Source organism: Dreissena polymorpha, chromosome 11, assembly GCF_020536995.1.
Source record: "Dreissena polymorpha isolate Duluth1 chromosome 11, UMN_Dpol_1.0, whole genome shotgun sequence".
In the NCBI taxonomy this organism is placed as follows: Eukaryota; Metazoa; Mollusca; class Bivalvia; order Myida; family Dreissenidae; genus Dreissena; species Dreissena polymorpha.
This window is the reverse complement of record NC_068365.1, coordinates 33,066,831-33,083,819: the sequence shown is the minus strand read 5'-3', so window position 1 is coordinate 33,083,819 and position 16,989 is coordinate 33,066,831. Positions and strand designations below refer to the sequence as shown.

The window sequence follows — 16,989 nt, the reverse complement described above, 5'->3', positions numbered from 1 at the left end:
ACATGACAACATTCAAGGCATGTTATTCTATTGTCAACATATAGCATATGCTTCGTCTGTTGTTATACGTCCAAGACAACAGCCAAGACGTGGTTTTCAATTACCAACATATAGAACATGCTCCGCCTGTTGTTATACGTTAATGACAACAGCCAAGGCATGGTATTCTGTTGTCAACAAATAGAACATGCTCATGTAAATTTTATGATCCTTCAATCAAATACTTCAAATTATAAATATTGGATTTATAGTGCATTAAGCTAACGTGCTGAGCTATAATCATGCTGTTACAAAGTTAGAGTACATGTGGGTTGGAAACCACGATTTATACTTTTTACCAACATTATTTTTAAAGGGCGTATGTATACACCATTGGTTTAATGTTTGTTCTTCGTTGATTGAAGTCCATGGAATAGTTTACAAACTTAAATGTGTTTCATGCCCTAATATATGTCTTCCTATATACATTTTTATTATTCCCAGTATTTTGTATTTAGTACCGTCATATTTTCGTCCTCTCGACATTTTCATTTTTCCCAGTAGTATTTTTTTTAAATAAAGGCTTAAATGAATATAAGATGTTTTGCTATAAATATTAGCATTGTTTTTGTAACATGTTTTAAAAAAAATCAGATGCATTTTTTTTTCATTCCTTTCACTAAAAATATTAAGATAAAATTCCCTTCACCTTGTAGTTGATGAAACTCGGCCAACCTCTTAATAGCGGCCTTTTATACTGTCCATTGAACTTTTATTCAACGATTTGAGATAAAAGTATAGTGGACTAATCAACAAATGGTGACCGAATATATTGCATATTATAAACGAGAAATCGGGTTATTCATAAAAGATAAACTAAATTACATGCATGCAAAATCAGTCATAAAACAGTTTTCGTATGGACCTATATTATATAGGATAATTTTATATAATGCAGTATAAATCAGTATTTACAGTATAATCTTGGACATACATGTCAGACGTCCCGATCTCGGCGGGACGGTCCTGCTTTTGGGCTCTTTGTCCCGGCATCCCGATATGAGACTTTTTGTCCCGACATTCGTCAAAAAACGATGTAAAGTCGTTAAGTTCCCAATAAAACTCGCTATTCTAGCTCTGTCTGGCTAAAACTTACCATAGCTAATCCCTTTATTGCCCCCAATTAACAACACGCTTCCGCTACTCGAGTGCACCAGTGTTGTTTCTGACACCTTATCCACAAATTATTGATTTTATCAGGCATTCACACCACGGTGTTTTTATGATAGGGGTCTCTTATTGCTATCGAAAGATGTATCATACAGAAATAAACGCCATAACACTATTATCCTGTGTATTATACCACCTAAGATTATAAAACCTGTCAAAACACCGATTGTGTACATCAAACAAATTGGATGCTGAACAATACGCATCAATGTTTCACATAAATTAACGTTCGTTTTCAACTGATTTTCAGAAAATAATTTGTGACATTTTGCATCAATCCAAATTTGGTGTAAATTGACAATTGGTTGAATAAGAAAAGTTACGATGCGCTCACATCGCGTCACACGATTAACAAATGTTCTGGGGGATATCCCTGTACCGATTGGATGTCAAATCAAGGCATATCCCCAAACCCCACAATTCAGTTCATTTTTATTAAGTTTGTTTACTTCCGGAGAATGGAGAACGCTGTGTTCACGAATTTCTGAAACACATGTATCGTCAAAATTGGGCAGAAAAGTAGTGTTTTTGTAAGTTATAAACTGACTACTGACTGAAGTAAAGGTGGAATGATTGATCGTTTTAGGTGTCCTGCTTTTTGGTCAAATTTCCTGACAATTATTTATGGAATGTCCCGATTTGCACCTGAAAAAATCTGTCATGTATGCATTGAGAGGGAGCTGCTTTACTATGTTAATTAACAATGACCCTGACCTCACAAGCCAAAATGCATTTCAAGACACATCATGATGCATGCTTATTATAGACAAAGATTGGTCAATATAAATTTATAAACATATGTCATTTTATGTACAAATTAATAATCTTAGTGATTTTACATTGAACTCTAACTGTGATTATCTGAGGTGTTGTAAATTTAAGGAATGGATACCATAATAAGAACTATGGACAAATATGTGTTTGCCTTTAGGGTGAATCTGTTGGACTCATACAATAATTCAGAAGGTGTTGATAATCCACTGGTTTTCCATGAAAATAATCTGAGAATCTGAAAGAAACAGTTGTTTGACAAATAGATTTATTAGATATGGTTCAACAAGTCTGCACCAACTGAGTCCCGGCTTTGAACCAAGAGTTTGTTATTACAAAAGTGTATTGTTACCATGTTCACCTCAAGGAAGAGTTATTCTGTGATCTTGTTTTACCTTTTATTCAAATCAGACATTATAAACAATGACATGCCATTCATCTCTGTATTGCTCTGTAACTCACACAAAGGTTAATGTGATGTGCTACTCTGATAGCTATCTGGTAAACAACCATTCAGGGAAGTTATTTTGTCTTAAAAGCCAAATACAAATACAGCGAAGTTATTTATCGTTATCATGATTTAACAAATACCAAAAAACAGGAAGTTTTCGATGTGTCTATTGCAACGCTTCACAGGATAGAGATCTTGTCACGCAATCTGAATAGTTCAATCTGAACTAGCATTACACAATAACAAAACGCGCATTCCCTTCACGACCACATGAGAGTTTTTGCGCAATTTTATTTGAAAAACATGAAGTTAATATACATTCCTTCAGTGGATTTGTTTTGGAACGAACACACTTAGATGTTCAGAAAAAGGTAACAAAGTAGTCAAGAATTACATCCCCTACCAGTGAACCTTGATCAAGTGAATATACAGTGCACTATAAAGATACTGTCCTTCACTAGACAATTACAGTGCTTACAGTGCTCTCGATCAGGGATGGGGAAACATATGTACTCTTCAAAAAAGCGGGCTAAAAAAAGTAAATTGAGACATGTTTATTTTGGTTGATTATCAATTTTAATTCACAAGAGATCATGTAATAATAATAAATGTATAGTTTTACAACTGGCACAACCATGAGTTAAAAATATATATGTGACATTAAGTAAAGGTGGAATGATTGATCGTTTTAAGTGTCCTGCTTTTTGGTCAAATTTCCCGACAATTTTGTATTGAATGTCCCGATTCAGACCTGAACAATTCTGGCATGTATGATCTTGGATAGTTCCCCGTGTGTAAAAATAAAGTTCCTTTGTACAAAAAATATAATGATCAATACTAGTAAATAATGCTTCCATTTGATAAGAGTTATGTTAAATGAACATAAATAGTTTTCGGACCCATACTCAATGAGTATAACGTACGGAAATGTAAACATGAAGTTTTATTATTTATAACTTGTTGGTTTCCCAGAATCTATTTAAAGTCTCTTGTTGGCGCATGCGCATTACAATACCATGCCTCGCTCGTTGTCGTTGTCCCCTTCCCGAACGACTCGACGCACTTACAAGATAAAATAATCGATAAACTACAAAGATTTATTAAACAAAGTATACACACAAACACAACGAAAACACAAACGCGTACTTTAGGTAGTGCAGAAGACATCGAGCACAACAAATAAAGTACGATACATGTTGTTGACCTATCAGTCCCAGTAAATGTTAATTATATAACTAGTTGGTGCTGTTATATGTATATACTTGCGTCTTATTTGTTCAACGTTTAGCAATTAGATTTCGGTCAAAGTTTAGAAATAAGCTTTATAATTTTCTTATAATAAATATACATTTAATTAAAATGTGCTGCTAAGTTAATTAAAATATGTTTTAAAATGTTATTAAACATATTGTAAATTGCAGAAAGAAAGTCCATAACGTAATTGTTGGCGTCTTACTATATTCTGAAACGATAATATAAATGGAAACTACGCATGGTTTATTTATAAACAATTTGGTATCCCTCTGTAAAAAAAAGATATCCTTCCTACTAGTGAGTCACGAGGTCTTAATATTTACGGAATCCGGTTAAAGCCACATTGAATGTCAACTGTTGACATTGGCGTTAATAACACAGCAGTCGAAGCGACGCACGGCACGTTGCTCGACACTACAAAAGCGGTACCAATTCTGACAAAGATCTAGATAGAACCGGTGATTTTAATTATTTACTGCCAAAGTAAAAAAAAACAGCAAATTTTACAACGATGCGCTTCTCCCAATCAAAATCTAATTTAACGTTTAATAACTTTATGTACGTTAATAATTTATAAACCCATCTTGCCTGTCGGACTGTAGTGGACTAAATAAATTTCGTATTTATTCGTTATTTCTGGGTCCCGACGCATGTATATTCTGGATACAGTAAATGCTGGGTTGCATTATAATACTTGGTATTTCTTGAACATGCAATTACAATTTATCCATGTGTCACAGGGGCATTGTTATTTTAGTATTTAAAATATGCCATCAATATTTGTATTGGGACCATGTTTTAGCAATTAGTAACAAAAATCTTTTTGTTTGTCTGCGATATTTGAAGCCGATAGAGGAATTAAAGAAATAGGCATGTAATTATACAACTATTTTAATGACGCTCACGATAGAATCTTATGCTCTTTAAGTTTAATATGTATAATAATGTTCCAATTTAATTTTAAATTACGGCTCGGCAAAAGACCAACGTGAAGCTCCCCGCGTTGCAGATAAACCAACATGTCACTTTAAAGCAATTCCACCTTGACACTCAAGGTACGTATTATGTAAACTACGAATGTGGCAATATTTAACTTGATATTTAATGACATAAGTGTCCGTATACATTACAGTAACACCTGCTTGAAAACCTTGCTCTTTTAAGCAAAAAGGCAGACTCTATATTTATGATAACACAGAATATTAGACATTTTTCTTTAAACAAACACAATTTTTATAGTTCTTATAAAATGATAACTTGCTTACGTTAATTATCTGCTTGTACAAAGTCAATTTATTGATAGATGGCTAATATAAATGTACTCATGTTTGCATCTAAGTAGAGATGTCCAAAATGTTTCCATTCGCATGATTCAGCAAGGAAATTACACACTCTTTAACACAGTACGTATCGATATTTAAGGCAATCATGAAGAGGATATTTTCTGTAAGTTTGTAAGTTTGTAAGCTTGGAAAATTGAATCGTATGTGTACAATTCAATTTGTTAATAGATTCGAATAGCGAAAAACTTAACTATCAATATTCGAATATCATTTCAGTATTCATTACAATCCGTAATTTCCGCAATGTCTAAAAAAAATGATTATTCCCGATCGAATGGTTTAGAACACATCTCCTGATTTGGAGATTTTACAAGTATGCGTTCGTTTGTCATTGCATGCTAATGTTAATGCGTGTTTGCTTGCACGTAAGCGTGGGCGTAAAATTTTGAATATACATGATCTGAAATCGGAAAATAATAGCGAAAATTAAATGAATTGAATTGAATGAATATTTAAGAAGAGACTTTCTTTAAACAAAAAAGTCATTTTTTTAAAGCGGAAAGTGTCGTCGTTTATGATACGGCTAATCAGGGACGATACTTTACACAACTGCATTAAACCTCTTTTCACAGAGCACACACACACACACACACACACATATATATATATATATATATATATATATATATATATATATATATATATATATATATATATATATATATATATATATATATGTATACAGTCTACTCTCGTTATCTCGACATCGCATATCTCGATTTTCTCGATATGTCGATGTAAGACAATGTCCCAGCTTTTTCCTTCTTTATCTATATTAATAAATATCGCATATCTCGATTTTCGTTATCTCAAATAATTCGATATCTCGATATAAAAATTTATCCCGAGTCCCGATTTTACTGTGATTTATCTCGAAGTGCGAATCACTGTCCCAGTGTCGGCAGAGGTGAGAATTTTTTTCTTTGATACTTCACCGTCCCGCTTCGACAGGTTGCTCCCAACTACGTGCGGTAGATAATTGATCTGTTAATTGCATCAATGATCACACGTGTCTAATGTCCTTAGCCATTAACACTTGAGTAAGTCATGTCACTTTTACTGCAATTAACTGCAATTAATACACAGCCTGTCGTAAGGCCGAAATACTTATTGAAAATTAGCGATAAAATGCGCTTTTGATAAACATTTTATTCACAATGTGCATACATTAACCTAAAATTCAATCTTTCATCTTTATTTTGATACCAAAATCATTTTCCGAAACAAAGGATTAATACATCGCATCTTTATATTTGAAATGGGTAACATCCTACATGCACGCGTCAAGAATTTCCTAAATTGCGGCCGTGTCAAATATGCTTTGTTCGTGACGCGATAAAAGGCTTCGTTTTTCCTCATAAACTAACACAAATAAAGGAATCATCGGTTCCATTCATTCGGTATGTAATTATTGTATTACAAATGATACATTCTATTGTTAAAAACGTACAATTGTCTGTAATTTTCGCATTAATTAACTTGATTAAGATTAGCTTCGATCGCGAAAAAGAAGTGAATTCTATGAAATTAATTTATATCTGTTATTTCATTGAAAACGCCTAATCGGACATCTCGTTATCTCGATATTTTTTCTTGTTTCCGCCGACTTCGATATGTGGGCCGTGCTCTGTGAAAAGGGCATATATATATATATATATAAACAATGCATACCCGTGATGCTGCCAAATAGTCTTGCACTTCTTAGGTAAACCGATCCACCATGTTACTTAAAATCCAGACGAAAAAGTATTCCCAATTCTAAATATTTTCACCGCGCATTACTAAATACACGGAACACATTAAATCGGACGTTTTTTTTTATACACACACATCCTTCTTTTGTTTCGTTATCCAGACTTTGCACAAAAAGCTTATAAATCCAACCGGACTTTGATACTGTACTATTTTACGCCATCAATGCTTAACATGAAAACATATGTATACATTTGTAAAGCGGTGTATCGCAATATTTTCCGACTATCGTATCGTATGTAGCGCCTTTAAATGTCGCATCGCCATTATATGTCGCAGGCTACGAGATTTGTCGCAACGTTGACGATAAATGTCGCAAGGAACGATAAATGTCGCAAATCCTACTGGCGATATATGTCGCAACTTTAACGATAAATGTCGCAAAAATTTCAACTGCCGATATATGTCGCAACATTAACGATAAATGTCGCACACCTTTTTAAGTCATGTTAAAAACGAAAACTTGAAGTAAAATGACTAAAACTTTCAATTTATATTTTGATTACCCGACGAGGTTCTTTGAGCCGACTTCCACCAGAATGGTCAGCTTTTAGTTAGTATTGTCCGATATGGTCAATTGTGGTCAGAATTTTCCATAAGTGTCAATTGCGTTCAGTATTGTCCGAAATGGTCAGTTGTGGTGAATACATTTATATTTATTTATATACAGATGTGACATTTGACTCATGTATTTATATACAGATGTGACACAGACCCATGTATTTATATACAGATGTGACATAGACCCATGTATTTATATACAGATGTGACAAAAATCCATGTATTTATATACAGATGTGACATAGACCCATGTATTTATATACAGATGTGGCATAGACCCATGTATTTATATACAGATGTGACATTTACCCATGTTTTATATACAGATGTGACATGACCCATGTATTTATATATAGATGTGACATTTACCCATGTATTTATATACAGATGTGACATAAACCCATGCATTTATATACAGATGTGACATACACCCATGTATTTATATACAGATGTGACATAGACCCATGTATTTATATACAGATGTGACATAGACCCATGTATTTATATACAGATGTGACATAGACCCATGTATTTATATACAGATGTGACTTAGACCCATGTATTTATATACCGATCAGAGATGTGACATTTACGGGATTATTTTTAAAGACCCAATGTTCGTATGATCTTAGCGGACCTCCGTTTCTAAAAACAATGATTTCCGTCTTTTTGTTGGTTAATTGTCATAACAGTATTTTCAGTATGAGCGCATCTCGCAACGTCATCAGCAAAAAGAATGCAAATTATATCGGAAATGTCTTCGGTGATAAAAATACCCCTATGACCTTTAGATTTCAGAAAGGTAGACAACTCGTTCATGTATAAATTAAAAATTATTGTACTGGCTACGTCCCCTTGCCTAGTACCGATGTTACAATTGAAGTTTTCCACCACTATTACGATATGCATTAGTTACTTTAATTCTCTCAGAGTCAAAACATGTAACTTACGGTACCCTCGCTTTTCCGATTTCCGACCAATTTAAAACAAGGATTTGTCATTTTTGACTACAGCTTAACGTTTTTGGTCGAAAATGAATAACTATGACCGCTTCGGTCGATCTTCACCGCAGCTGACAATTATGGACAATACTGACTACAACTGACCATTTCGGACAATATTAACTAAAACTGACTATTCTGGTGGAAGTCGGCCCGAATAAACCTCGTGGATAATCTAGATGTAACCTGAAATTTTTAGTCATTTTTACTTCAACTTTTCATTTAAACATTACTTACAAACTTAAGGTGTGCGACATTTATCGGTAATGTTGCGACATATATCGGCAGTTGAAATTTTTGCGACATTAATCGTTAAAGTTGCGACATATATCGTTAGTAGGATTTGCGACATTAATCGTTCCTTGCGACATTTATCGTCAACGTTGCGACAAATCTCGTAGCCTGCGACATATAACGGCGATGCGACATTTAACGGCGCTACAATCGTATTCAACCCGAATTAGTATCCGTCCAGAATATTGTTGTCTTTAAAGCCCACTTGGAAATAGTTAGACGAGGAATGATTGTAAATGAGGCGATTTGTTAAATTATAAATTAAGCAAGATAATGTTTTTTAATTAAGCATTTTAACGAAAAAACATTTTTTTAAATAAACCAATTATGACATGACCTCGAATATTTAGGAATGCAATCATTCAATGCGAGGGGATGAGTGTATCCTTCTATCCGGAGTGGCTATTATAAGCCAGTTTTTTCTTGGTAATAATTTTCCTCATTAGATCGATCCCGCACAGTGGATTTATTAAAGGCATCGCATTCTTGTCTTGGATTCATCAAACTTGGAGCATAAAAGATATCCGTGAGAAGCTACTTGACATTTGCACGTTTTCTTTATCGTTTCCGTATTACAAATGTTCGTACTTCGAGCGATTTATCATGGCTTTTTCCATGCATGTTTTTCAACATCTCTACGAAATCCAATACATATCAAATACGACAAAAAATCAATTCACACATCATGCTGCGCCTAAGTTTAAAGGAAACCAAGAAGTATGCGTTTATTACGCTATGAGGTACTTTAAGCGCTCCTTCATTTAGCAATTTTGTTTACGAACACTTGAACGGGATTGCCTTCTTCGTAAAACGTTACGCTCTTTGGGATCCCGTTTTTTTGTAAATATACTCACACCTCGTTTAGTTTCAGCAAGACATCCAATAATTCAATTAAAGATACACACGTTTTACATATTGAGATTACATAAACAACTACTACTTCTTCTACTACTACTACTACTACTACTACTACTACTACTACTACTACTACTACTACTACTACTACTACTACTACTACTACTACTACTACTACTAGTAATACTACTACTACTACTACTACTACTACTACTACTACTACTACTACTACTACTACTACTACTACTACTACTACTATTACTCATTCTACTAACACAACTTTTACTACTGCTACTACTACTACTACTTCTTCTACTTCTACTACTACTACTACTACTACTACTACTACTACTACTACTACTACTACTACTACTACTACTACTACTACTACTACTACTACTACTGCTACTACTACTAGTACTACTACTACTACTATTACTACTACTACTAGTCCTACTACTACAACATTGTAATGTGTTGGAAGATATGTTCATGAGTTTAACATGATTGAAAAAAGTCAAACCTTTAAAAAAGTTAATTAAATGAAAAAAACCATTGTGCGATTATCATACAAACTTAGTGTTATGACTGCAAGTGACAATTTGTTTCTTCTCCAGCTTTCACTTTAAGTTTAAGAGGAAGTCGCTGACATGCAATTCTGTTATGACAGCAATAGCAATACGTAGTAGCCTTCTTATAACGATTTCCTTATGTTAGTTGTTATGCCACAAATAACATGAGCATCTCCTCAAGGTAGTTCAGCTTCCCATAAAGCTTCATTGAATTCCAGTCAGTAGTTGGGGGGACAAGAATTGCACTATATGTACAGTTAATGGAAAATTTCAAAGGGCCATAACTCTGTGAAAAATCATCCGATCAGAACCCGCTGATGATATGCATGATATCTCCTCTTGGTAGTGAAGCTTCCCATAATGTTTCATTGAATTCCGGTCATTAGTTGCTGAGAAATAGCCCGGACAAAAATTGTGCACGGACGGCAGGACACACGGACTGACGAAGCGGCGATTATTTGCTCCCCCAAAAATTTTGGGAGAGCATAATAAACGAAACGAAGCGAAACGAAAGGCAATAATATGATTTTGTTAACCTTTGTACATTTCGATGGCCTAAAAAAGAAATTCAAAACCTTCATTTAAGCAACAATGCATACGTGAAAATAGTTTGAGATGCATGAAGTTATTTATGAACAAACGCACATATTATTATTTGCATACGTTCATTTTGCCTTTTTATAACATCAGAATCTTTAAAACGCACCGCTCGTGTTTTAATTTGCATGAGAGTAAAACATTTACCTGCTCGGACATAAAGATTCAAGACAGATTTGTTAAATTTCTTAAAGCGAGACTATACGATTTTAATATGTAGTAAATTGTAATCTTTGATAAAAATATGTTAAAAAACACAAAATAGGCAAGAAAAAATACACATTGAAGACGAATTTTATAAAAATGCAGCAAAGACAAATTAGCGCCCCGAGCCGATTGTGACAAAGATATTTAGTACATATTTTCCTACAATAACCGACGCGTTCGTCGTTCTATTAGGATCGAAGTTAGTGTTCGTGTGTCGTATGAATAGATATCGTTGCAGGAAATTGAAATTATCCGTAAAAATAAATATAGATTCACATCGTACATGCATGATATACCTGCTGGCAAATTCGACCGTATATATATTTTGGATTTCAGAATTAAATATCTGGCTTATTTCGTATTTTTTCGACACATGTTCTTCTTAACTTTTATTTTAATTTATATTGAAATATTTGTATAAGAAGTTTTTTTATACACTTTATATAAATTCATAAATATTTGACAAAATCGTATAGTCTCGCTTTAATAGATAACCTCATTATGCAGCCATTTTGCCCAGTGGCGTTGGGCAATGATTCGCAAAGTATTGATATGGTCTCTCAAAGTGCTGCGTGCACATAAGCGTTAGTTTAACAGATCACTTAACAAAAATTTGTTCAGCTACTTGGATTTGCAAATTTGACTCCTTTTTGAAACAACAACTTAACATTTCTAGAGATACATTTATTTTGATTCTACTACAATTGTTCTTTCAAATCACTAGCATATGATGGCTGTTTTTGTCATATTGTTCTCGCAAGTTGACTTGTTTTAAGTCGAATATACGACAAAACACTACGTTCTCGGCCAGAATTGCAAATTTGAAATAAAATGTTCAACATCTTAACCGAAAATCAAATTAACTTTGTAAATTTTAAACAGAAGCTTCGTAGTGCGACATACACGGAGTCAAACTCAAAATGAGGCAGGTCGTGAGAACATTGAAATCTGATCAGTTACAAGAATCAATAACGCACAGTTTTCCTACGCCATGCTTTAATTGTTTTTGAAAAAGGATTCAAACACAATACCCGGTATCATCAAGCATTGTACAACATGATAATTGTGCGTTCACTAACGATAATATCCTGTATTTTAAGGTTGAGTTTGTAGTTGTTGTAAAGTGTCACAATAACAAAACAACACGTATTTTCACAAAATTGACAGCGGTTTCCTTGCATTTAGGAGTGCGTACATATATAGCGTCTGTTAAAAATTATACAAAACGTTTTACAATAAAGCACTTATTAATTAATAACCATGTTAAATGACTCAAATTACAGAAAAATTGACAGAAACACTCGGTTGAAAACTCGTTCAATTTGTATTTTTACCAATACATATATGGTAATATTATATATACATCAATATCAATAACTTGTTTATAAGAAACTACTTTATTTTGAACAAGTACTCACGGTGCACGTTTAAAGTCCAAACTACTCGTTGAGCTATTAATCACTTGTATAATGTGAAGCAATTTGTCACAACTGATAAATGGTGTAGTATATGTTTATGACTATCAATAAATATGTGAATAGTTGCGCATCAGTTTGCTTCCGGCGCGTTATATTTAAAATAAACGTTGTACTTCCGAAAGACGAATGTATCGGAATGATATATGCAAAAAGCCACGCTTGACCTTAAGTGGGAATTGTGACGCTTATGTTGTCCAACCACATACTTCTTATTAACTATTCAGTAACGTATACTAGACCGCATTCGGGGGTTAACATATAAAATATGTCGGTAATCGAAGATGGTGGTTAACCAGTGAGTGTTGCACCCATGGCATGATACACGATCGGATAGGGAAATCACCAAAATAACACCTACATACGCATACTTTCTGTATTGTATTGGTAATTCAGTCCGGTGATGATCGCAATGAGGTGTTAGTGGGGGGGGGGGGGGGTGTTTGCTTAAACCGCACCCATTGAATTGTAAGAGTAGTACGTTTTACTTTTGAAGAGGTATTACAGCGAGAAAGCTGTATCAAGAGGCATTTAAACATGAGTCTTTTATTTCACATAAATTCAGTTTAGGATTCAACTTTTGTCAATAAGTAATTAATAAAGGTATGAATCTCATGGATTTGTTTGAATTTTTCTCAAGCATTCAGTTGCATCTTCTTAATTCGATCATCTAATTCTTTTTATAAGACAATAGTAGTACAATACAAATATTATTTATTTGGCTACAGACCAAAAACGATTTCGAATTTAACTTGTATGTAGTCATAGCTCAAAGATAGATAGATTATTATTTTAACACAGACGCTCGGTAAAAGGCAGAGTTTTCAATGAATTAGATTTACCTTAATCTCACCGGACGTTAACATTTTCTTTAAATCCACAAAACACGTTTGTACATTGACTAGTGTTTAAAGAGTCAACATTAATCTCCGACAGTTTGAATTAATCTACAAGGACTCCAAACGTTTAGATGTTGCGCCCAGATATGTTGCATGTTTCAATGTACTGTGAACTGAATCGGAAAATCTTCGGATGTTATCGTGATTTTTACATGGCGAACTTCATTTGACAAAACGACAATTGCGTCTCAAATCGTGTTAAGGCGGACAGTGTATTGAAACTTGACAGTACTGGGCTTCGCTATTTAAATTGCGTACTCAAGTGTGTGGACACCGTTTCATTTTGAAAAAACAACCAGCTATCGGATAGGATCAATAGGTTGATCCCCTGACGAGTTAGTGACAATAAAAAATGTATTACACTATAATATATGTTAACGCATGGATTTTATTTATCAGCACACGAGTTTGTTCGAGATTACATGATTTCACAATCTCACCTTCGTATCACCTTTTTTAAGGTAAAACACTTAATTTTATTTTTGAATAGCCTTGTTTAGGAAGGTTTCGAGTTCAACCAAACATGAGTACGTTAATGGCCTTGAAGCGCCCACCCAAGTTCGCGGTTCACCAAGCTTCGAAAAATGGACCTGGTTTTTGACACCACTTGTTCCATATTTAAACATTTCCCTGCTATTGTCAAGATAAATCATTTTACAAAATTACATTTATATCGAATTATCAGTGTGGCTTTTAGGGTCCTTCTGGGTTTTTTTAAGATTTGACCTGATGATCCAGAATCAATCTTGGATATATATGGTTAAGATTAATATTCTGACAAGGATGCATCAAGGTTAAGTCATAAATGTGGCTCTTAAAGTGACTTAAAGTTGATTTTTAATGGCGACCTAGGTTAAGGATTCCCATGACATGGGTTTGAACCTGACCTAGATCATTTCAAGATAAACATTCGGGCCAAGTTTCATAAAGACTGAATAAATACGTGGCCTCTTAATATGGTAACAAGAAATCCTTGATCTGGGGATCTAGGTCTCCCAAACATAATATAGGCCTATATATTGTCAAACATGTTGCGAATAGAGTGGTAACAATGTGTGTTAATCATTTTAACAAGTGATCTTGATTTTGGACGCACTAGACGCAGATTCAAACTTGGCATATATATTGTCAAGATAATATTCTGACCAAATTTCATCATAACTGAGTTATACATTAAGCTTTAATAGTGGCAACACGGTGTGAATCAGATTTGACTTAGTGGCGTAGTTTGATCGCGCATTATCTCAATTTAGACTAGGCCAATTAAATGTCAAGATAAACAAAACATTCTGACTAAGAGTAATTACAATTGAGTCATTAATATGGGTTCTAGAATGGTAACACAGTTTTTTTTTAGTTAGCACACGGTGACCCAGTGAGTGTACGCATCTGACACAGATAAACACCATAGCGTAGTTTCATTAAGACGTCGTCATAAATGTGGTCTCCAGAATGGTTACAACGTGTTTCTAAAAGTTTAAATGAATTCAGTAATGAATGTGGCATCTGTAGTTGTTATACGGTGCTTCTAAGATTTGACCTGGTGACCTAGTTTATTGGGGCATTTGACCCAGATATGGTACCATTAAAAGAGCCACTCGTTGTAAAAACAATCCCAAGATAAGTAAAATGTTAAACAATGTCTTTTTTTCTCAATAAATGTAAAAATAACGTTTTTTTTTCAGTGTACCTTTTCTTAAAATCATAAGCTCAGTCTTATAAGTATTTACACACAGCTTCCATTTTTCACATTAAGCTTCTAACAAGTGTAATCTGTTTTGAAGTCCAGTTTCAGTCACTGATAGCAGTACGATATCATCTTCATGTCATAGCAAAAATAATTTTAAGATACCTATATCTCTAGCCCTCGGAAGTCACGTGATATAAAATGTTCTTCAATGTCGTTAAGGTACATTGAAAATAAAAATGCTCAGAGCGATTCACCTTGTCTTACACAAAGAAAGCATTCAAAATCTTCAAAATCTTCACTGAGCTGATTATTATTTTTTACTTTCGATATAACGGTAATATACATCGCTTTAATTATATCTAGCATTTTCCCTCTAACCCGATGTATTATTCACGTACACTCGTTTATTTCAATGCTATAATTATTTGTTTAATAGTAGATAGTAATAAATTAAATGGAGTATAACAATACTGTGGACAGCTGATGAGTTGTTTTTAATTTGTTGATTGTTTGTCATTGAATTGCAGTCAACATGTGGGCTCATGGGATAAAACATCAGGCAATTATTTCGTGCAATACAACCCGGCGAAACTCCTCAGATATGTACTGTTCTCAATGTGCTATCTGCAGTTAATACTGTAAGACATACAATCATTAGGCATTGTTAAACTCGAGTCACCTCTGTGTAATTAAATTTACACAGAGCCTTATTCTAGAAAAATCGGGGATTAATGCATGTGTAGTCCGCACAGGCTAATAGTAGACGACACATTCAACTGTTACGGTATTGTTCGTTTAAATCCAGGCCAAGCAGAAAATGTCGTCACTGATAAGCCTTTGCTGACTCCATTAAGTCACATGGGCTGCTCACATATAAACCGAAATACCGTGTTAATATTTTGTCATTGCTGTGCTTGCACTAGATATACATTTAGTCGCTTTTTCATGTTCGACGTATGAATAAAAAAGGCTGCCCTCGTAAAAGGGAAATGCAATAAATACATTTCCTTTTTCATTAACTGTATGAAAGTCTATGGTTGTTGTTTTAAACTGTGTAATAAAACATAAACAACTATTTGCAAGCTTGATTTATTAACAACAAATTTGATTTGAGCATTACCTAATTGCACGGAGTTTTAATTTTTATGTATATTAGTTTCAATGCCAGAAAATACTATTAACATCTGAAACGCCGTGTGGCAACATTTCCAGCTTCATATTCAAGTGATAGACGTATTATAAATTTCCTGTTTAAAATAATCGTCAATGACGGGAAATTTTAAAACTTTTCTGACAAGAAACCGTAAACAAGATCTTCACACGAGTGTGGGATATTCCAGCCGTTACCATATGTTGAATCATACGTAGGTAAATAATAATAAAGTAACACTTATTTTTTCGTATATTTTCATAACCAAACTCTGACGCTAAAATATAAACCATATACATGTAAATTAGTTTATATAAAATGATATTTTGAAATCAGTATTCACAAAATAGGTATTATTTAACTATTTACAAGATTTCTATATCATACAGTTCACAGTTACACAAAAAATGATAACTTAACACGAACATCATTATTCCCTACTACTATAAGTACATGAATCGAATTGCATAAATCTACATAATCTCTCTTTATTTTTTTTAATGTATAATATTTGCTTTATCCTACTTCTTCAAAGATGCATTGAAGGTACATTCGATAATGTGTGTTTTGTAACGAAAAAGAACATTACTATGTTTCGGACGTTTTAAAAAGGAATTTCGATTTAAGGGTTCATAAATCAAATATTTGAATACATGTATATTCAAGTCGTAAAAAACAGATATAAATGTATGATTATTAAGGGCAATTTTCCATACGTTAAGAACAAACAAAACATGCTAAACGCCTTAACAAATATGCAAATAATTAAACAGTCCCTACAAACAACATAATTAGTATATTGCTTATATGACTGATTACGTTTCAAATGGGATTTATTGACCTGAAACAGATAGTTTTGGAATTAATAAGGGATTAAAATACCAATAGTTATAAGGAAGGCACTGGTC

The 16,989-nt window shown here is 33.6% G+C and overlaps 2 protein-coding genes across 2 annotated transcripts in view; one reads left to right on the top strand and one right to left on the bottom strand.

The window, feature by feature from the left end:
* The window catches only part of LOC127851658 (E3 ubiquitin-protein ligase XIAP-like), a 51,196-nt gene extending 44,127 nt beyond the window's left edge, over positions 1-7,069 (bottom strand). The window contains exon 1 of the mRNA XM_052385478.1: positions 6,700-7,069. The gene's annotated coding sequence lies outside the window, so the exon portion shown is untranslated. The remainder of the gene's footprint in view (positions 1-6,699) is intronic.
* The window catches only part of LOC127851661 (ultra-long-chain fatty acid omega-hydroxylase-like), a 134,890-nt gene that overhangs the window by 34,115 nt on the left and 83,786 nt on the right, over positions 1-16,989 (top strand). The gene's annotated exons all lie outside the window — the stretch shown is intronic.